Source organism: Vanessa atalanta, chromosome 1 (genome assembly GCF_905147765.1).
Source record: "Vanessa atalanta chromosome 1, ilVanAtal1.2, whole genome shotgun sequence".
NCBI classification, from domain to species: Eukaryota; Metazoa; Arthropoda; class Insecta; order Lepidoptera; family Nymphalidae; genus Vanessa; species Vanessa atalanta.
Genome location: NC_061871.1, coordinates 14,309,483 through 14,334,481, shown reverse-complemented (window position 1 = coordinate 14,334,481; position 24,999 = coordinate 14,309,483). Strand labels below are relative to the sequence as shown.

At 33.2% G+C, this 24,999-nt stretch overlaps 1 protein-coding gene and 1 non-coding gene across 5 annotated transcripts in view; one reads left to right on the top strand and one right to left on the bottom strand.

Annotated features, from left to right (window-relative positions):
* Positions 1 to 24,999, top strand: part of LOC125075388 — a 127,397-nt gene that overhangs the window by 18,723 nt on the left and 83,675 nt on the right. The window lies entirely within an intron of this gene.
* On the bottom strand, positions 17,725 to 17,797 carry Trnak-cuu. Its single transcript has one exon. It is a non-coding gene; the product is annotated as a tRNA-Lys (tRNA).

Here is a 24,999-nt window from a genome sequence, read left to right as displayed (position 1 = left end):
CTATGTTTTTTCTGGTATTTTTATTACTATCTCGCTTTATAGATCCCATCTAAGTGCAGAAATAGATTTTATATTATAAGACAGGTGTGTCATGTTAACCGATACGTAATGATTATGTTTCATAGTTGTGTATATATGTTACTGTAAAAGCTCGAACTAAGGTGAATCTTAAGATTTCCCAGTAAAGCCATAGATTTACCGACATGAGTTGGTAAATGTAAGTATTTATATTGACGACTTTTTCGGACTTTTACCATTCCAACCTAACCTGACCTAACATGTAAATCCTAAGATTTACCAAGTGAATCATGGTAAAAGTTCGAATCCCAAAGTTTTATGGACATTTACCATTCGTAATCGGTAAATCTTAGGTTTTACTGGAAAATCTTAAGATTTACCGTCGTTCGAGCTTTTACAGTAACTTATATACCATACATATTTATGGAAGGGACGAGGGTAGCGGGTTGAAATCTGAATTAATTCACTATGTTTTCACGTTGTTTATGACCAATCTCATCAATTTTAGAGCTGAAAGGAAGCGTTAGTTGAGATATAATATGAGTGCTCGTAAATAGTATACGTGTAATTCCAGGCACATGGAACATTACATCATTAGTTCTTTATGAGTTTCATTGATATTTTTAAGAATGGTTAATATATCTTGCCAGTGCTAATTTCTAAAGACTGTAGGGCCACCTACTAACATGCGGCCCATTTGAACATCTGCCTACAATATAAGCAGTATCATAGTAGAAAAAATTCTAAAGCTCCAAAGCTTCTTTTTACAGCATTTTACATATACTATATTATATTAATATATACTATAATCGACCATTCTCTGAACCATTTCAAATAAATATAACGGACCCTAATTAACTAAGTTTCAGTTATATATCAACAAAATATGAAATTCAACAAGAACACAGGTGACAGTTACGAACTTGTCACCACCATGACAACCCAAGGTGGATGCCCCTTTCTTTTACTACGTCTCGAAGGTGACGTCACTTCCTTGATCACGTCACTCAGTTGTAGTTCTACAATAATGCTATATCCATATATAATAATACGGGCAGGAACTGATTTACTATTGCTATTTACCTCATTTTAGTTATATGAAATATCCCTCGTTAAAAAACTAAAACTATTGTAGCTACGTCGTTTAGCGTACAATTCAGCAGGTGCAATATTTTTGCTAGATGTTATACCGATTAGAAATAATTTCCATTTTGTTTCGTTCTGCAGGATGAGTCAGCCAGGTAAAAGTGAGTGAGGTGAATTATTACAGATGAACAAACAACTTACCATATGATGATTCATTTACTCACCGTCTAATTTCGTTTTTTCTCTTCTATTTATAGACACGTAATTTTATTAAATATAAAAAAAAAACAGTGAACGTTGTAAGACATTCTGTAGTATATTTAGTATAAATATGGCGCCCGTGCGAAGCCGGGGTGGGTCGCTAGTTAGTAATATCTATCTACTTGATTTTACGATCGGTAACTGTTTCTCAGTAAATGTTTCTGTCCCGGAGCCGAGGTACTATACGTTGTGTTTTATCATTAAGTGGGCTATATATGCATAAAAGTCTTTAAATCTATTTTTAGTATCGGTCCTGACTGTTCATTTTTATATAATTAAACTCTTCATTTTTATATAATAGTATCTATATAATATATAATAACTGTAATTTATTAATAAAAGTACAATTTAGTTTTACCTTTGTTACAATTTTCCATTACAGTTTTCAATTTGTAAGATATAAAATATAATGCTTTTTATTCGGAACGTGCAGAACCGCTGGAAACGCAGATACGGGAAATGAGATGACAAAGTGCTTGTCGTTCGAATATCACGCAGCTTCACATCCATGTTGAGCCTTTCCGTTGATATTAATCAACAGATAGGGAACTCGCTGCGTTAGACATGACAGCTATTGGCCATAAATACAAGAGTACATTTTAATCCTTTACGATTTTAGATTTTGCATTTCGTATAATCGTGTAGTTTTCATAAACACTATCCAACCGCTTTGGAGCAGCGTGGTGGAAGTTCCAAACCTTCTCCTTAGAGAGGAGTGGAGCCCCTAGTCCAACATTTGGACATTCACTGGCTGAAATAATATACATTCCGTCACTGTAACGAGGTAAAATATATACCAGTTTTTAAATATTAAGCTTTTAAATACAAAAAGGTCTTTCAAAATCCTCTATTTCGCTTTATGGTTAAAACAGTTTACTGTTTTATAAGATCATATCAAAGTGTTTTTCTGTATCGTATTGCTAGTGTTGTATTATTATTGGTATTGATTTCCCAAATTGAACCAATTTTCTCGTTCGTAACTAAAACAGTACCTAAAACTATAACTTTATTTACTAAATAAAGAAAGCAATTCAGTGTTATACGTGACAGGATTGAAACCATTTTTGTACCAGAAAAGTTTCACTAAAACGTTACATTTAAAACGTTGCACTATTCGACCTTGGAATTTCACTCATCGCACCCAAAGAAGTTTCACTTTAACAAATAAGTATTATAATAATTCAAAGTCGGAAACTGTCGAGACCAATGTTCATGGCACATACCATTTCCAGTAGTAAGTCGTTAGTTGGTGCTAATAGCACGCGTTGAGAGCTCACAGACGCTAGACGCAGCGAGCCGCAACAGATGCTGAGTCTTGCTCTATTTCCCCGCTCTCCGTTGCAAAACTATAACAATGTGAACAAGTAGCTCAGAGCTGTCCGCTAATTAATATGCAACACGTCTTGAGGATGTTGTTGAGAACGCTGATTCTGCGCTGAGATTTGTGGGTTTGTTTGCTACTGTGATATCTATGCGATTATATCAAGCAGAGTAGAATAAAGCCACAGTCAAAGCATGGACTTTAGTCGTAAAGCAGTTAGTCGTTTTCAACGCTCAGTGCTTCAACAATTCTCATGGTGCCAAGCACCGACTGGTTCGTTGCAAAGCTTTACCAGGAAAGCTTGACATCGGGAACTCGACTGGCCGTTAAAAACTGTTACATTTTTTTTTTATTGTTATTATACAAATGTCATAGAAGCAATGATGATTTATGATGGCAAGAATGATCAGGTAAATTATCTCAGACTTGGAAGTTTCAAATTTGTTTGGATTTTATGCACAGACACCAGACATCTTAATTCCAAAGGTTATTTCTTCAAATTCTTCTGTGGCAATATTTATAAGCTGTTGTGACTCCTCAGTCCTTCAGCAGGCCTTTCTAACTAAAAAGAGTTTACTTATATTACATGTACTGAGTCTTTTGTTTCGTTATTTTAGTTTGTCTATTAGTTAAAAAGAAAATACCCTGACCTGAGAAGAACCGACTAAAGATACAACGTAAAGTAATGGACTATGTTGAAATTTATTTATAAATTCGAATAACAAAACTTTAAGTGGATTAACGAGTAATAACTACAGAAAGCTGACACATCTCATTTAAATTATAAGGATCTATTTGATAATGTATTCAGAGACTATTTTCTAATCATAAATATTCAAGTTCACGGCTAAGATTTGTTAAATTGGTATTTAACTTTCGTTTCTTCTAGAATACCTGTTTCGACCGATGTACCACAATGTCGTCAGCAAGTAAAAGGTAACCATTAACCAATCCACAGCTGGGCTGAAGCTGGAGCTTATTCGGCGACATTGTTCTAAAGTTGGTGCATTGGTGGTATTTTATCTCATAATTCGATATTTTCCTTCACTTGCATTATAAAGAGCAAGCATTTTGCACATAAATTAGGAGAAAAGCGTTTCCGGGTTTAATTCCGTAGTTAGGATAAGGCTTCACGTAGTCTAGTTATTCGAACATTTAAAAAAACAAACATTTGTTTCGTTACTTTCTTATTTTACAATTTTAATATACATCAAATGAAAGTTTTAAAAAAAGAATTGCCATATTAAGAGGGGCTTAAAATTTTAAGGGCCAGCCATTAATATTATGTAGATATATATCATTTCCTAGTTGACGGCTTGTCTACTATTCGTAATAACTAGGTGCTGACGAGTAAATTAAAATAAAACATTTTCATGAATAAACATCAGGTACATATTATATTATTACAAAAAATTATCCTCGCCAAGCTTTTCCGGTTAACGGCAAGACGCGCTACCGGTTTACAATTTTGGCTACTCTAAATAAAATTAAGTTACTTATCTATAGATATAATAAAATTGGAGTGTCTGTTTGTAATATTAAAATAACCCCTTTTTACTAATGCATATGTATGTATGTATACACTTTATTATTACTACCAAAATATATTTTCTTAAAAAATTCTGTCTGTTTGTCTGTCTATCGGTCTGTTTTTTCCGGCTAATCTCTGGAAAGGCTGGACCGATTTTGACGAGACTTTCCCTGGTAGATAGCTGATTTAATAAGCAGTAACTTCGGGTACAACAGTAACTTTTTTGTTAAATTCAAACGCGCACGAAGTCGCGGGCACAGCTAGTCGAACTTAATCACGTTGCGTAAGTGCAATTTTTGAGTTTGTTTTCCGAGGACATGTTTTCTCTGAGAAACAAATCCAAATTTAGTGTCAATACAATTTTAAATAGACAAAAAAACACGTCTATTCCACGATATAATCGACTTCTTTATTACATTCTTTATAATCTATTGAATTCGACGAATTTGATTGAGTATTCAACAAATACGCTGTATTCCTCATATTTAATAAAAATAACGTGTTCACGGACATTCAAATAAATCTAAGGCCTTTACAAACAAACTTTACTCGGCAAAAGAATCTTGTGCAAGTCCCAAGAAACTTACTATTGTAACAGTAGACAGTTGAGCCAGTGGAACTACAGGCACAAGGGATACATAAGGAATGTATTTATGTATCCCTTTAAGATGTGTTTATTCCAGCGCCAGTGTCTATGGGCAGTCATGATCACTTACTTTCGTGTGGCCAATATGCCCGGTCGCCCATACTATAATAAATTAAATCAACGAAAGGGCGACGAAGAGTGGGTTGTACTGTAGTTATGGCCACTTTAACTGTAATAAACTTTTGATTAAATATCGTGTTTGAACCCGCGTAAGTGCAACTAAGTTTCCATGTTCTTAATATCTGATTATAATCCATCTCGTGCAGTGCAATGAGGAAAGCGAAATCTGTCGGGATGGAATTCTAAAACATGTGTTTTAGAATTCCGACACATAATTTCATATCACTTAATCCACATTAGAAAAGCGTGGTGAAATAAGTTCCAAAAACCTTCTGAATCGAAGACCTACTGTTGGGCGACGGCGAACGCCTGTGGGTCATTTAACGGCTGTTTATTATTATTATTATTAAATCGCGATAGTTTAATTGGTAAGAAGTTCAATGCCACCGCTAGACAGTTCTGCTAGATTAGTCATTATTTTTAACTACAATCAATATTACCTTCACTGACCAGGGTTTCGTGCATTTGTTTGGTATAAGAAGTAGATTTTATTATTCTGTGCCAAGTGGGGGTAAGTGGGACTCGCCGGTGCCCAAGATGCGGGATCGCTTTCGCATGCTACCGTGATGCTGCGAAAAGTACCTTTGTGTTCCAATATTTTACATTATTGTTTTTTAATTATTTATCTTTGTAATGCAAAGGAGCAAATCACCTACCTGATGAAAAAGTTGTTTAAGTATATTTAAGTTGTTTCTAGTATCTGTGTGTGTTAAAATCAATTAATTATTACTGTATCTACTCACTAAGATACAAATCCCAACCATAATCGAAATATCTGACTAGACAATAAAATTGATGAACTACATTCAATTGACTGGCGACGACAGTCTTAAAAGCCTTTAGTGATCCACGTCTGTTACGAATGTATATAATTATACAAAAATTTACGATAGCCATTATAAGATTAATTGCTAAATATTTCTAAAGGAATTTCCGCGTTTGATTAAATTCTGCAGTCAATAAATGTTATAGACTTTAAAATGGTAAATTCTTGTAGCGAGGTCATATTTATAGCTTCCTCAATTAGAGCATAACGTGGAAGCGTTAAGCCTTAGGAAGTTAAACTTATTAAACGCACTTTAAATTTAAAATTATTAGTAAATTTTTTTTATTAAAAAAGTCTTGTGAGATGACGTCAGACAGAGAAGTATGGAAGAAGAAGACATGCTGCGCCGACCTCAAGTAAAATTTGGATGAGGGCAGGAGGATGATGACGATAATGCTAATAATAATAACATAAATTAAATAAGTAACTAAGTTTTTTTTTAATCTGTATATTCACTGGCTCACTGAAACACAGTAATATAATGTATTCATGTTTGTCTCGTACAAATGAGTGGGTGGTTACGAGTTCGAAAGCCCTACGGCCTACCAGTTGTAAAGTGGCGTTAAACACAAATTGATTTATAAATTAGTATTATAAACAGCAGTTTAAACAGTAGTTTAACTAGACCAGTGTTCCAGTGCAGTGGGACAACCTCGTGGCTATTAGAAGCGGAAAGATTTTGATTATGCGCTCTGTTATTTTACTGAGTACCTACTACCCATCGTAATACCCGTTAATGTCACATTTGACTCGCCTCGCTGCTCTACTGAGAATACTGCTATTCTAAGAAGCAACTTAGTGTTTCCTTCCTGAAATGTTAAAAAATTACTTACGGCGATATGCTTTAGCCTTCAATTGTTTAGTGATTTAATACATTCCTTGGTGCTATGGGAGTAAAATCTCAAGGTCGACTTTGAATGAAACGTTTTTTGACGCGAGAATTATCTGTATATGTGTTTCAATCTATACTAATATTCTATAGAGGGAATTCTAAAATATTGTTTTTTTTTTAAGTTATTGGTAGGCAGACTGGGCTACCTGATGTTAAGTGGTCACCAAGGCCCATAGACATTAGCACTGTCAGAAACATTAACATATTCCTTACATCACCAATGCGCCATCTGCGCCATCAAGATGTTATGTCCCTTGTGCTAGTAGTTTCACTGGCTCACTAGTTTCAAGGCTGTAGAAAACCTGATGAGTGGGTGATGCCTACCCAGACGGGCTTGCACAATGCCCTACCAGCGAGTAAGTCAGTGGTACAAAATAGGACATATGATACTAAAGCAACCTACATATCAATCTGCCCGCCTTCCACTCACACGCGGACAGAAACTGGTGTATTATATAAATAAAATAATAACCATTAACCTAAAAATAGAGTACATAGGGAAAAAACGTTACATAGAAAGCGGAAATAATATTTGAAAGTGTTTCGTTTAATCAACTTATCAAAATCGAATATGTGTTACATTAACGGTAATTTAATTATTTATACTAGAAAAGTTTAATTGATTTTTGACTCAATCTCTTGAGTAATAAGATCTATTTTGCCAATTTTCTTGTAAGTGATAGTGAAAATATCGGGGCGCGGCTGTATCTGGTTTGATGAGATAATCATTATGTAGTTTTTGTAATAAGATTAATAAGTAACATACGTGTTAAGGCTCGGCAACACGCTAGAGTATCGCTTTGAGCACACCTGTACAGTCAGTGGTAAAATATAAGGTTTGTTTAATAATATTTTATTATTATATAATATTATCTGACTTTACATACATAATAATAAATATAATTTTCTAACCGTACTTAATATGAGTGTTTGAATAGTATCAAGAATGTTACCAGAATTTCTCAGCGTCTCCTGAAACCGGTCAATAAGACAAACGGATATTTTACACGGCTTTGCACTATAACTCAGAGACGAATATTTGCATTGTAATTTTTCAAAAAATAGATACACCGATTCAGATGGGAGTGCTTTGATCCGATACAGATATTTCTATCCGTTAAACGTCACAGTTACTGTACAGAAAAGAAGCAGTTAAGTAATAGCGTGTACATGAACCAACGGTGGTTAATGCATGTTATTTTCTTATTAATGAATATACAACACAAGTCGTAACATGTATCGATGTCACGGAATACTTTGAATCTCCATGCATCCAAGTTCTAGGTATACTTTACACTATGCTTTAGCTAAGTACCGAGGGCCTATTTATCTATTTTTTATTATATTAGATAGATGAATTGGCAATATATTCGATTCTACCGCCGAACAACAGTACTCAGTATTGTTGTGTTCCGGTTTGAAGGGTGAGTGAGCCTGTTTAACATCTAAGTTCCCAAGGTTGGTGGCGCATTGGCGATGTAAGGGCATGGTATATTGGCGCCGTAAGAAAATTTTACCATTCCTTACATTGCCAATGCGTCGCTACAAGGGTAACTAAGACGTTATATCCTCTGTGCCTGTAGTTATACTGGCTGGTCAAATTATAATCCAAATAAATATTTGTACGTAACGTTGATGAGACGAGTGTAAGGTGAGGTTGCTAGTACATTTATTTTCTTAGGCATTCTAATTGGCTACTAAGCCAGCGTGGAAGTTGTCAAAAATATGACAAATTATCCAGCTGGCAGCTAGCAACTTTGGCTATGTAAGAGGCTAGCCGATGGCCCAAAGGTTGTCAATGTTAACCGAAGATTACGACTTCGAACTCGTGCAAGCACGATAGATTTTTCATGAACATAATTTTTGTTTATGATTCATCTCGCGCTGGATGGAGAAAGAAAACGTAGTAAAACCTGCATGTGTCCAGTGAAAATCTTCCACATGTGTTTGTATCAAATTCGACTTAGCCCAGCAGCGTCATTAACAGACTTTACTAATAGTAATTCGTACTTTCCATTATAAATTCAGCAAATTACGGCATTTAAGTTGGCCTCACGTCAGTAATTACACTGGCTCCATACCATGGTATATTTAGCGTACCAATTCAATACTTGAAAAACTTGTGTTTTTTCCACACCTTAGACGGCCGGTATTACACCACAATCCTAAACAAATTTGTATCTCAACATACAAATATGGTTTTATGGGTCAAAGCCTGAATTTCGATTAATCTCAAGAATTTACGGTCAATTTGACCGTTCTAGTGTAATTTGGTATTCAGATAATGAATTATTCTGTTCGTTTTAAAAGTAATTAATTAACAATTTAAATAACTCGTATTGATACACTTCGTTGTGTTTTAAGTTTTGTCCGTATTTGTTTCGTTCGTAATAGAAAAAAGAATAACTACTGAGTTTCTTGCCGGTTCTTCTCGGTAGAATCTACATTCCGAACCGGTGGTAGCTTTACTTTAAATAGTCTGTTAAATGACAATTCAAAAGTGCTTATAAAAAGCCTACTTGAATTACTTTATTCAAGTAGGCTTTTTTATAAATATATTTTGATTTGATTTGATTTGTCATTAATTTTTTTAATAGTCTCACTGGGAAGGTAGCTACCACTCGACGATCACATACGACTGTACAGGCGTATCTGGCGAACGCGCCACGACTTCATCGCACCTGCGGCAGCCGTGTGTGTAGTTACTGCGAACTGCGATATTTTGGAGATTATTTCAGACAGATTAAGGGGGCTTATACGGTTTAAGCGAAAGCATGAGTCAAACACACCACAAAATGAATACTAAAGTTAAAACCACACCGCAATTGTTTTCATAATTATTACAAAAACCAGCTTACCTCGTCATATAAAGATTTCTCTCGACAAGATTGCGCTTTTCGATCTTGAATGACTTAAAGATTTTCACGGCGGCACATAACTTACGTTCGTTTACAATCATATAAATCGTTTTCTAAACAGAATTACTGTTTTCTTTGTATAAATGTAATTTAATGAATCGTTAAATAATAATTTAAATAGAGTTATAATAATTTTCATTTTATATTTATGTGTCGTTCTGTTCGTGTTAGATGAATTGAAAGAACACTTTTATCGTGTAATGTTTAATATTTTGTGTAGTTTACGATGTGAAATGATTGTATTTTGTTTAGGCTTTCACTCTTGCAGTTTCTGCTAAGATTTCTCTTAGTGATATCAAGTGGAAATAATAATTAAATTACTCGTTAATAATATAATTTTCTATTAAACTGCACGCGTGATTGTAATCTAAATGTAAAATTTGTTTCAATAAAAAAAATTCATAGTAATATTTGTCTAATTAGCCCATAGATTTTATTTTTGGAATCGATTTTAGCCAAATTAAAGTAAGTCAAATTTATTTATATTAAGTAAAGTAGTATACTTTATTTTTACTTTCTGTTTTTGTTACAGTTAGTTTTTATTTTTTTAGTTCACTTTTTGGGGTAAATAAGTTTTATAGGTTTTTTTTTGTACGAAATGTACTGCTGAAATAGGACAGTGCTGTTGTGTAGGAAAACAAAGTTTCACCATCATTACTGGAAAATGCACTTAAAGTAATACGTTTAATACTATAATAGATTCCTTACAATATATTTGCTATTAGCAAATATATCGACTAATATAAACACAACAGGTGACGGATTCTCTAATTTTCTATAGAACCTTCTTTTTGGTGTAGATAATTAAAACAGGATACTACACAGGTATTAGGAGGAATGAGGACCATGTTGTGAGAAAGGTTTGGAGAATGGATGTGGATGGATGTAGAGGTAGGGGACGACCAAAGAAACGATGTATGGATTGTGTGAAAGACGATATGGTTAGAAATAATGTTACTTGTGAGATGACGTCCGACAGAGAACTATGGAAGAAGAAGACATGCAGCTCCGACCCCAAGGGATTCATTGGGATAAATTGGGATAAGGGCAGAAGGATGATGACTACACAGGTAGTTGTTGCGGCTGGCCACACACTTTTTATAGCATCATACAATTCAGAATAATTATGATTTCACGTAAATAACAAATTTTAAAGAATTAAACTCATAAGTTATATTTTTTTAGGGCTTTATTACATAAATACATCAATGATTAGTAAACTCATTACCCTCTTTAACTCTGATGGTATCGAGTATAATACATGATATAAATTAGCATAGCTTAATCGATCCCACGAGACTGACTAAAAACTGTAGTTGTGTAGAAAGTAAGAGAGCACGCATCTTCCGCAAAGACAAATATTTCATTCATTCATTAACTTTCGCCGGCTGCGTTATCAGAAGTTTTTGTTTTACGAAAGGGCCATTAAGGAATTTGCATCGCTCGATTGTTTTGTCACGAGTTCAATTGTTGATGGTATTTTTATAGTCGCTTTTTGTTTTGTTTCTCTCGACTCTGTACAAAATAAAAAAAAAGTGATGTTAAAATATTACAATTATTCAAACTAACAAGACAACTTATTGGGTTAGGCTCCGGTTATCTAGTGAGCTATAAGCTAGCGGTAAAGATTTAGGCGGCTTAAAAAGCGGCTCGTTCTTGCTACTGCCTCTTCACAAAAGGACGAGTCAAACAGTTTAAACAGTTTGTAAGGAACATGTCTGCGTAGTTTTGCTAGGATGAGCGAGCGTGGCTCTTAAGCAGGTGAAACAGTTGTCATATAAAGATCCAATAGAATTATCGGCGAATCATCAATTGAGTTTAGAGAACAAAGAATATAATTAATTTTTATTATATTTAAATTATCTCAATACAATAGTATTTATTTTATCTCAGTAAACGATACTAATTTTGCATGTAGATCAAAATTCCTTTTTGTTTTGCAGGAAATTTTACCAAATCTTTGTGGACATTTATAACATAGTAAATTTCAGATAATACGTTTTATTTCCTTCCATCTCTCATCCCATTTTTCACATATTCATGTATATATTTTAACGATACTTCTTTTATAAAGCAAATAGTAAAATTTCGAACAATATTCTAGTCTTGAGCGTAACAAGCATACCGACCGTAACATTTTGAAATGATTTATTACTTTACGTACTTCCGTTGTCCGTAAATGTGAAGGTCCGCACTTTACACGACTGAGCCCAAGTCACCACGCCCGGCCCGGGCGCGCTATAACTGATATCCTAATATATACAAGTAAATTCCTTTGTGAATTAATGATATTAATTATTGCTTAATGTCAAACATTTGAAATAACAACCGTGTTCCAGATTTAAGCGATCTTTGTTACAAGAATATTTAAATGATGATTACATTCAACAAAGATTTGCCGATTGACTTTATATATCACACTAAACACTTTTGTGATTGAGAGTATAATTATTTGTCATAACTGTTAAATTACAGATTCTTTGTTAGTATTTTTAAGAGATGAGACACGACGTTCACGTTTTCAAAGTGATATGAAGTTAGCGACATTGGCTCTACGCATTTTATCATAATCCGCATTAAACCCAAAGTCTTTTCAGTTAAAATTATTATAAATAAAAAATAATAATAAAGCGTTGCAGCGCTGCAAAACTTTTGGGCTTATTGCAAACAGTCGTCAATGTTTGGCTCATTTGAGTCCTTTATTGCACAGCCCAAAACCGTCTAGTGATGAGAAATTATATGTCCTGTATAAATTATCGTGTCCGGACAATTAATGCAAATAAGAACACGCTACGCCAAGTGATGTGACGCCGTTATGTGTCGTTTGCCGTTCGATGGAAGTTTTTATGTCACTTGTCAATATAAATGGACTGATTTTACTGGGTTTTCTGAATAATTGGTCTTGTGACTAGCTTATAAAGCCGATTATCTCAAAACCGAGATCCTGGGCTCAAACCCCTGGCAGATCAATCAAAATCAATAGGGTATTGTTAAAATAAGAATTTTCTTTGTATAAATACAAATTTAGACGTTTTATAGAGACCCTTAATCTGGGTAGCTAGCATGTCTACAAATATGTGTGTATGTTTAAGTCATTTTGTTACCTGTACTCGTCCAAACCACTGAAACGATCGATATAACATTCGACATTGAAGTATTCTGTAACTAGGATGTTGGAGGTACACAAGGATGGAGTCGAGGAGAACAGCCCCAACTTAGAGTTGCGCAAATAGGTCACATATTTTTGAGCTGTGTCTAAGCTGTACCCGCGGAATAGTTGCTATCAAAAAACCAATTCGAAAATGTCATATATATCAATATTTTTAACTTTAAATGTGCATTTAAATACATTTTAACTTCAAATGAAATAAACCTTTTTATCGCTATTTACTTATAAGAGTTATCTTCACAGTTCGTTAGTTCATTGTTTGGTTAACTTATCGATCAATGATAAAAGTTTTTAAATGTTTCAACATCGATTTATTGAATGCAATGTGTTTTTTTCCTGAAAGAATGAAATATATATAATAATAAATGTGTTTGTTACTGGTCAAATTTATTTTGGTTATTTTTAATGTTGTTTTATTTAGTTTATTTGTGTTGTTACTTTTCTACTAAACAGATATTAACGTCTGTATCACTCGGAAGGTCTGGATATAATTTAGTTCTGGTGGAGTTTTTGAAGTTTTTATATTTTTATGACAAAAATTATAACGTCCTTTTTACCGAGTTTCTGCTAGTGTACCTATTCTCAAGGACTAGCTAGCAAGTGTGTAGAATATATACAAGAGTGTATGCATGCAAACACATACGCAGTCTCTATTCACTCACTCTTAATAATAATTCTAAACGCTTGGCCGTTCAGCTGCAGATGGAAATCCTGCTAATTTAAAAATTCCGGATTTTTCGCCCAGAAAAACTCAGTATCCAGGGGATACCCCTCATAAAGTAGCTGCTAGAGCAAACTAGGCAATGGATACGGTGCTATTCTAAACATTTATTACGATGGATACATTGATTTCGTTTGCAAGATATTAAAATTTATATATGTGTCAGATTTCACACGTACTTGAGTTGTGTGAAAGTATACCTGTCCCTCTGTAGTCTCCGCACCTCCACGTCTCCGAACCTTCGAAAGTAATTCCTAACTAGTTTTAATGAATCTGAACGTATATGGCTTACTCGTTTGCCCATTCACATTATTACAGTTAATAAAATGACGAGATAGTTCAGAGGTTATACATGTACATCTTTAAGACTCTTGTTCGATTCCAAGTAACTGGTGTCTTTTATTTTATTTTCACGCAGAAGAAACCTTCACCCGGGCTTCTAAGGGGAAACCGGATTATGTGGGATTAAGCAAGTGATCCCTACCTTAATTAATTTAGAGAATAATGGAAAATCTCGTATATATCGTGTTTTCTTGACGTTTAGAACAACGCGAATGACCACACATGTCCCAAACAGTACAAAGTTTCTGATTAATCGGATGAACGATATAAGAACATCATAGAATACAATCTAAAATAAGCATTAATTTCTGTACATAAGGTTGTAATTTAGATGAGATAATACTGATTAAATCGTCTGACAGTGTGTGACGTCACAGAATTATAACACGGTATCAGCTGCTTCAGGTTCATGTTTTTGTATGAAGGTGATAAACTAGAAAATATTAAGCAGAAAGTAAAACTGGAAATAAAACTGGTATTGATTTCGTATGTCATTTTCATTATATTTTATTCTAAGACCGTCAGAAGTGAATTATTTAGAGGCAATGATGCTTGAACCTGATCAAGGATGTGACCTTAGCGAGTTTGAGCAGTTTAATCTAAAAAGGTGATATAATAGACACGCTATTTCGTCACGCACATTGTACTTAGAGTACAAGATCGTTTTATTAATCACGAAATATCTTGCTTAAAGTGCATTTTTTTCAATCATTATATATTTTATTAGATAACTTTTGTTTGTATGTCTTAATGTAATTAATATTTATTTTTTATCATACGTGTATAATGATAGGAGTGAGAAGAAAACCTAAGGATTAATGTAGGATGTTTACCACTTAACATGGAGAGATAAAAAATAAAAACATTTGTCACATGAAGTTTCCACCGTTAATCAGTAATATAGTATGCGTTTATAAAAGCGGTAGAAGTACATGCTATATCACCAAGTAAGAACAACCTCGTTTCACCGATAAGGAATGTAGATTCTACCGAGAAGAACCGGCAAGAAACTTAGTTTTTATTCTTTTCCAACATTTAAAAGACAAAGTTTTGTTAGTTCATTGTAAATAAATTAATATAATGGCATTGCGAATAAAGATTCTTGTACCGCGCGCTAAATTTTAGAACGAGAATTAGTCGACGGCTTACGGCGCGGGCGGTTCGGAGCACAGCAATAAGATACGGCTGACGTATTTTTATATTTGCTCGTCTAACTTTCTTGCTAACTACAAAAAAAAAATCCTAAATAAAAAGATTTTATAAAATATGAATTATTACTCATTTACTTTCTTATATTGTGATGACTTTCACCGAATTATGAAACGTTTACAACTGAATTCAAAAATTAGAAATGTATCAACTTTGCTTAAATTTAATTATGATAATAATGTCAAAATAGCACAGTTGATTGGGCACAGAGCACTTACCATCAGTTATTCAATCGCTAAATATTAAAAGACCTGATGATAACAATTTAAAAAAAGTAACAATCTGTAGTTGCTTTTCCTTGCGTGGAGAAGGTTTGAATGTTGATTAATGGATACATATGTCGCGGAAATTTTACTATGTTTACCTTTTTATAATTACAAAGCAACGGCTGCCATGTCCTTATTAACTATATTCGATTAAAAGCTACAAGTAATCTCCTCTGCATTGCTCTCGATTTAGTGACGAATAACCGTATTTCATTACGTAAACTCTATAGTCAAAACAAACGTTAACGAAATAGTATTTGTTAATTTTCAAACGCCTGTCATTTCGACGGTTTAACATATAGAATATTAATTTGATGTTTACATTTTAGCGAACAGTATTATTTACATATTATTGCATATTTTATATATTATTTTAATGTATTTAAATTATATTCAATTCAAAAAATCATGATAGTAAATGTATTATTATAAATAATTTCGTGTTATTTTTTTGTGAAACTTATTTTATAAATATATAATTTTTTATTTCTCTAAAATATAAGTTTGTAATTTGATATCGATTCTTCTTTATTAAAAAATCTTGAATATACATTACATATTAGAAAAGCTACCTCAATTACTTTTAAAACTGGTCTACGTGAGCACATATTGTCAGAGAGCTCTTGTGATTTCTGTAATGCACTATTATTATTAAATTAACTATTGTTATATTATATATATGTTTTTACGATAGACAGTAAATATCAATATTTATTTTGTAGATACTATATGGATGTATGTATATGTTTTTTTTTCTTTTTTTTTGTGTAGTTTTATATAAGTATGTTCATATATTGTTATATATTGTTAATTAATTTTTTAATTAATTTTTAATTACCGCCTTCATGGTTTAGCTGTTTGACCTAAGGTTGACTGGCAGAGAATGTGTGAATGTGGTCAATAAAGCATTTAAATAAAAATAAAATAAATAAATACGTTCAATATCTTGAATACTTAAAGGTTGAGAAACACTCATCTGCGTTAAGTAACTCCGCTCTTCAAAGTGTAGACTGGTATAATTTTGTAAATGGTATTCTACCGTAGTTCCATTCATAACGGCCTTTCAAATGTTAACATATTTTGCGTCTTGTTATTCACGGGCTTGGGTAATGCTTGGCTTAGTTTTAAGCTGACTGTTTATTTGTTTATTAATACGCAATCGCTTGCATTGGTGATTTAACAGGATACCAAAGATTTATTTAAAATTTATATTCACTTTATCTTTTTATTTACTTATTTCCATAACAATAATATTTTTTTATTATATTTATTTAACCCACTTGTGACGTCACACTACTGTGTAGTTTTTTGTTTTTATAAGTAGCTTGTTTATTTTTCTATCGTTGTCCAAATTCAAATAAAGATTTATTATATCTAATTTATTCTAGTTGCATGTACATTTAACAACAACTTAAAAAATAATAAGGGTACAATAATATTTTTGCACAATTATCGTAAGATAATCATAGTAGGGCAGAATACTGCCGTTCGATTCTGTAAGAATTTATTTCGTAACTCACTCGTGTAATGTTGACATCCTACGTACGATGATACGCCATTTTGATTCGGGTATCCTATAAATGGTATAATTGTTATAGACAATGTCGCATGTCATATTCTGACATTTCACGTTCGTGTTCTGCGGTGAGTTTCGAGTGTTCTTTTCTAATAGAATACCTCTAGCAGTTGAATTATTAAGTTAAGTAATTAATTTTCTGTGACCGCGATTAACGCGAAACTGTAATCTATTGCTCCGATTTGAAGAGTGAGTCAGTACAAGGGACATAGCTTCTTGGTACCAAAAGTTGGCAGCGCCTTCTTGGTGCAAGATATGGTTTAAGCTTCTTATAGAGTCAGTGTCTAATGACGAAGGTACCAGCAAGCGTCCCGTTTGATCTTTTGCCTTCATAAAATTAATTAACAAAAACCAGAACTTTCACATCGCTTACGGTAGTTTATGGTTAATTCTTATAACTTTAGAGACGTACTCCCACAAAAACAACTTAAAAGGTAAACAAATATCAATCTGGAGAGTGTTATGGCCGACGTTAAATAATTATTTTATTTAAATTACGATCCATACTAAGGCTTTTTTTTAAAAAAAACATCTACTGAAATAAAATTATTAAATATATAAAATTCGTTATAATGTTAAAACAGTTATTTAAAAGATTATAAGATCGAAGTTCAAAATTGTATATTTTGTACCGTAATAACAGATACAAAGAGCAAATTGTAATATCGATTTTGTATCGTTTATCGAAAAATAAAATTGATATAACGAGCTCTTTATTAGCTTAGAGATAATTTAACGACGTTTTATACGGACATCGTGGTCTTATGTTACACATATCTGTTTGTACAAGTTTTTTAATGTAAGGAAAATAATAAAAAGAAGCGCCCAACGTGGGGCTCGAACCCACGACCCTGAGATTAAGAGTCTCATGCTCTACCGACTGAGCTAGCCGGGCTGATGACTGTATAGTAAAAATTAAGTATCACATATTCCAACCTCAAGAGTAGTCTTCACTTACTAATTTTAAACAACATTCGACATCGAATTAACTCGATATCATTGGTCGAAACCTTGAATAGTCTATGGTTTCAATCATGGAATATGGCGTTTTGAATGAATGTCGACGAAGTTGAAGTGAAGGTTATAGGTACACAATAAATTTATTTATTGATAAAAGTTTCAGCTCGCGACTTCACCTGTGTTTTTCTGTACCCCTAATCACGAATATGCAAAAATTCACGACTATTATATAATATATGTTCTTCTCATGTGTTATATTTGAAAGATATATAATTCACATTTCGATTTTAAAGAGGCGCTGAAAATATTCTCGTATTCAGTCTTATTTAGATCTTGATTCAAGGTTCTCTTCGAAAATCAAAACACATAAATATGGTCATAGTACACGTTTTAAGAGCAGTGCGATGTGTCGCGACGACAACGAACCAATTTTATCTTTCTATAATAATAATAATTTCGTGCAGGTCTACGATAGACTCGATCGAAACCTATCCACAATTATAGATCGTTAAAAAATAAAAATTTTTTAGTCGATAACCATAAAAATAATGGCGTCAAACATGGACGTCAAACGGCCATGTTTGACGTTTACGGGTGCGTTCAGAAAGTCTGATCCAAATAATGATTTCGTGCTACGGTAAGGGTACGGTAGACTCAATGGAAACTTATCCACACTAAATTATAGATCAACGTTTATGAAAAAGTTATATGGAAAGTAAAGGGTAACCCGTATTTGTTTAGTTTTATTTAGTTTACCCGAACGAAGTGAACGTGTATGTATATTTAATTTACGCGTGATGTCGCGATGCGTAGTTATGTCATATTTTTCACAATGGAAAGTTGTTTTGTTATACGTTTTTATGCAGCCTAGTGAAGTCGATTCTGGTAGCCAGTTTTAAAATAACGGTAACAGATTTTCAAATGCTTAGTTTTACTTAACAAACGCCCGCGGCGATCTCATTGAGTAGCTTTCCAAAGCTACGGATCTCGTAACTAAACAATTACAAATATTGTAATATTTATCTATGTTTATTGTTTATTGTTACTTTCTAAAATAATTTTATTATATAATAATTAAGTTTATTTATACAACGCTGTGTGGGCTTAAGACTTCGATAAAAACTGGGCAAATAAGTTCTAGTGCGCTTATAATGTAAATTATCTGAATATTAGTGCGCAAAGTATTCTTCGTATTTAGACATAAGAAACTGCGTACTAAGTATTGCTTGGCGATGGAATATATCATACCCGGATAGGTTTGCACAAAACCACAATGGATGGCCATTTTCTATCATAGCCTATTTCTCCGTCAGATTAACAATTTTATTTAAAAAAAAAAGTAATACTGTAAATGTCCCACTACTAGCAAAAGTCCTCCTCTCTCTACGTTACTTCAATTTGGGTTGATGGATAAACATGTGGCAGAATTTCATTTTACGCGTTCAGGTTTCCTTACAATATTTTACTTCATCATGACGCGACAAGTTTCAGAATGTAATCATGTCTTCGTGTCTGTCTTTTATCGGTTTACAAAGATACTTTCCGCCGCATTCGCTCATGATTCCTCAATGGAATTGTGTGGAAAACGTCGTAAAATTAATTTCTATCCGTTTTGCGATAAGAGCGGAGTGGCTCCGGCGGACCGGCCACTTGAAACACGTTCAAATCCGGCCAATTGAGTATCAAGTTCATTAAATTTCAATTCAAGAAGGTGAAAGCGGAGAATGTCTCTTCAGAAGATATTCTGGAATCCTTATCTAATATGAAGAAAAGCAAAATGTTACAACAATTTGAATTAGTTGGCAACTCTTCTCCGTAACATGAATTTTAGACACTAGAAGTATATTTAATTATTGACATTCTTTGTGCGAGCCTGTCTGGGTTCTTAACCAAACCCTGTTTGAATGGTGAGTGAGCCAGTGTAACTACAGGCACATGGGACATTATACCTTAGTTCCCAAGATGAAGCATTGGGCATGGAATCTAGACACGCGGTAGCGTGTCAGCCAAGTTCTAGTAACAGAACTGGCGTGCAGCACCGTGTGTAATATTACACGAACCATTTGGAGCCACTTTTGACCTCCTCATAACTCAAAAACTATTTGACATAAATGTGTCAAATTTGGCTCATATATTGAGACTCGCGAGATACATATGTGTTTCAAATTTCATAAACGCATCTCAAATGGTTATTTAGATATTAATGTCTAAAAATCGTCATTTTTATCACTGACTGACCTATAGATCAAAACTATAACCTACTTCCAGGTGACCTAGAAAGTTGAAATTTGGCATGCAGGTAGATAATTAGGCCAATATAAAGGAAAAAATCTGAAACTGGTAATTTTTTATCATTTTATTATAATTTTTCATTTTATTGGGTCTATAGAAACACTTATATACTTAGTTCCTGTAATAACTGTAATAAAAAAAATGATGTAAGAACCAGCAATCAAAACTTATGACAGCCGGTCTTAATGTGGATTTTAAGGTCTTCAGGTGAATATATAACAAGTTGAATACCACCCTTAAGTTTTTTAAATCCAAATATTTCCGTTTTATTACTTATTAGTATAGCCGACTTTGGTATTTATTACGTTATTAACTACCATTTAGCGCACATCAATGGTGCAAAATCTATATATATACTTTAAAAAAATAATAATAATAGGCATTTCGGTACACGGCGCGCGACGTGACGCCGAAGCAGCGGGATAGAAGCGTTGCGATTAAACCTTAACGCGGACGTGTCTGAGCGAGTGGCAACCGCGCTCATAAGAATTATTTCAATGCCTTCCGATGGAAGCTGCCTAGCCTATTCGACTGCATATTTTTTGTTTGAGTATACTAGTATACAACAATAAAATAGGTTTCGTGAGACTGTAGTAGAGTATATATATCGTAACAGGAATGATTTAAGTTTGTACTCTAGTGCTACAAACGGGGATCCTTATTGCTTGGAAGAACAGTATCGAGCGAGAATGCTGATGTCAGCAAAGGACTGGTGAATGAGTCCAATGGAAAAATAGAGAAAGCACATTGAGGACGTCGACAACAGCAATAGCGCACGTAAAATAACAATTCAATTTAAACATAATTTAATTTGCGAACTAGAAGCCAAACCAAGTTACAGATATTAAGTAATGTACATATATGTTCAAAGGAAACAATTCTCTATTTGCTTAGCATATTCTACTACTATACACAAATCACAAGGCCTTCGCCTTGACAGTGCTCTTTTCGACATAGGCTCCTCTATATTAAGTAAAGAGCAGGCTTACGTTGGCCTCTCTAGAGTTAAAAACTTAGATGGAGTACATCTTATCAATTTAGGTCCAAGTCAAATCAAGACACAAGAGAGCTCTATTGTAGAGTACAACCGTCTGCGCACATTATACCACCCCTACTTGGGCAAATTAAGTATAAACAGAAAACGCGTAAAAAATATCCGGACACTGAATGGGCAATTCACTCGAACATTTCAGAGGTACCTACAAGAAAAATAAGAACGTATAAAAAAAAACACAATTATATCCCGTAAACATAAGAAAATAGAATAGCTTAACAAAAACCATTTGGTATTAATTTTGTTATTAATAAGTACCTACTGATAATTTATATACAAAAAGTAGTGATATCCCATCAAAAACATAAATGTAAAAATGAGAGCCAAGTTAAATATTATGATATATACCTTGGTTGTTGTCTTCAACGACAAAAGAAGTGAGATCTAAATTTGTGCCAAGTTAAATAGTCCTTTCTGAAATTTATTTATAACTACATAAAATATCATTTCTTCTTATAACTTGGGGTAATATATTGTTGCCTAAGGTCTGACTTGGCTAGTTCTCATATACAAATTATATTATAGCCTTCGTAAGTTCTAAGCCTGTTACAAATGAATTATAAACACAAATTAAGCACGCAAATATTCAATGGTACTTGTCTGGATATAAACTCGCAATATCTGGTTAAGATTCATGTTTTCTAGTTACTGGACCACCGCAGCTCTTAATGTACGTTAATACTAACTAAGCTCTACTGAGCTGTCCTCCATTCTTCTTAGATGTTCTGAGTTATAATTTGTTATTCTAAACACAAACTACAATTTGTGTTTATAAACATATAAGAACTAGCCAAGTCAGACCTTAGGCAACAATATATTACTCCAAGTTATAAGAAGAAATGATATTTTATGTAGTTATAAATAAATTTCAGAAAGGACTATTTAACTTGGCACAAATTTAGATCTCACTTCTTTTGTCGTTGAAGACAACAACCAAGGTATATATCATAATATTTAACTTGGCTCTCATTTTTACATTTATGTTTTTGATGGGATTGTTATTATTTCGAACAGCGCCAATGCACGGTGGTGACTTTCAATCAGATGGCCCTTTTTTAGTGTCGTTTCATCCTCCATAGTCGGTGCAGTGTAAACTGCTCGTTAGACACAGGAATGTGAACATTACAAGATAAATATACAAATATCTGGTATCACAAGGTATTGTTACTAAATATACTTAAGATTACCAATTTTTAATGCATTTTTTGTTGTGAAAACTGGTCACAGATCATTTCGCTATTGTCACGTGGAATGGAGGAGATACGAAGGACTTAGAGCATCACAATCGATTTCAGGCTTTATTGAATGTCGACGTTAAAATAGCAAAAACATCGTCAACCTTAAACAAAACAGACAGCAATAATAATTAAACAAGTAGAAATAATTGTCAGTATAGTAACAAACTTGACCAATTACTAAAAAAAAAAACTAAAATTACCATTTTATACCTCTGACAGTAATCATTTTAAAACATCAATTAAATCTATACCCGTGCCGTAATTATTCAGCCTCGATAAGAAACGGTTATTCTGAATTAAAGAATTATCACTTGTAATTTGAGAACAGTATGTCATATGCAAATCGCTTTCCACGAACACAAATTGCCCAAGCCCACAGTTCGGACGTCTGATGTTTAACTTTTGGCAATAATTTTGACGATTCAAAGCAATTGTTACCGATTCGACGAATTTCATTCGATTGGCATTTAACTGACGTTTATATTTGTTTATTATTCATACGAATATAAGGTAAATAAGTAAGGCTTTATTATAACGTTTCTTGCAACTACTATCTGATTATAATTTAACTTTTACAGTTAACTGTTAATATATAAACAAATCTTACACAAGTTTATATCCAATTCTCCGCCTTTATCCTTTTTTGTATTTTTTTTATGCAAAATTTCATGATGATAGGTGGAATAGTTAAGTCTTGAAGTGTAACAAACAAACATAATGTCGCATTTTTTTAATGAATGTATACATAGGTAGACGACCAAATGGGCCATCTGATGTTATCACCACCGCTCGTAGAAAATGGAGCTGTTAGAAATATTAACCATTCCTTACATCCCTAATGCACCACCAACTTTGGGAACTAAAATGTTATATCCCTTGTGCTATAGTTACACTGGCTCACTCACCCTTCAAACCGGATCATAATAATACTGAGTACTGTTGTTTGGCGGCAGAGCCAATCTGATGTGTGGGTGGTACAATTGGATTGAGGTTAATATCGACATCATTTGACCGATCATTATAAAACTTACCAATTATATGATTTTTCACGGAAAACGTTTTAGAATATCTTGTAAATCGGTACTAGATGCACCACATTGAGCTCTATACCATTCAACGGATTTGACGCAAGGACGTTTGCCAGGTTTTGCTACAGTACGATACGGTACCTACGTATGTAGGTACCTATTTTTAAATATGGTTTGTTATGATAATGTTACTTGAGAACTAATCTTGAAAAAGAAAAAGGTGCGTGTTAGTATACAAATAAACGGATACAATAACACGGATACATTACCAATATTTTTTGTAATAAAATACACTTAATTACAATTTCGCATAAAAGCCTCAAAACCTCTAAAGTTTTTAAACATAATTTTACAACAAACGTTGAGATTATGTTTTAAATAACAAAAAACCTCTTTGTATCGAACAAAACGTATTAAAGAAAACTATGAATTGAACTCGTTTAACAATAAAATATTTTTCAACAGCAATAATTACTGTGAAGTTTATTTTGCTGCAAGTAAATAACAATAGTATGAGTTCCATTTTAGCACTTAATAGCAGGAAGTAGGGACGATAATGGTGTGCAGAGAAAGAATAATAAACAAATCAATGAACGGTCTCACGAAGATCTAGAGTTGGTTGAAAGTTCTGACATGACCTTGATTGAATCTTGAATCTTCAGAAGTCAATTAAGATGGAAAGATATACGTGTGAAGAAAGATTTTTAATTCCCAATTATTTATGTATCGTGTGATACGTTATATTGACTGTGACTTTGGCCGCGACTCGTCTTGACCATGAATTACGGGTTGTTATTATAGAATATCTTTTTTTAAATTTCGAAAAAAAGCGATTTATAAAATTATGAAAGTGTGTGTGTGTGTGTGTGTGTGTTTTTTAATTGATACTATCAATAAAGCTGGCTCATGATTAATATAGCGAGGAGACTACAGCATGAGTATTTATAAGAGACACTGAAGCTGCAACAGCAAAGATAGCTACAATATAAACACTGCCTGTAAATGACCCACTGTTGGTCCAAGGCCTCATTTTTTGGAAAATAATAGTAGATTACTGCACCACGCTGCTCCAAAGGGGGTCGGTTGATTATGAGCATAATTTAAGCACATGAAAATTCAGTTGGAATCGTTGGTTGAGATTTAAGTCTTCCGTTCACTGGGCCTTAGCGGCTCTCAAAGTAAAAGGATAGACTTAACAAAAAGCATCTTCATTAAAATTAAACTAAAGTAAAAAGTATAATGGCAACATTAAATAAGTCTAAAAATTTATTGTATATAAGACAACACAACAACATAAAATGTAGTATTATTTTAAGATTGGATTAAAATGCGCATGCATTCGACAAAATAAAAAAAAAGAAATGAACTAGAAACGATAGATATTGTTATAAATGCTTATAATACTTGTAATGTTTTGTATTTGAGAAATATAGAGTAGGTTAATTTATTTTGAATACAGACATTTTGGAAATGTGAAATTTGGTTTTGATAGAATTAAATAAATTAACTCAAATATTTGCATTAT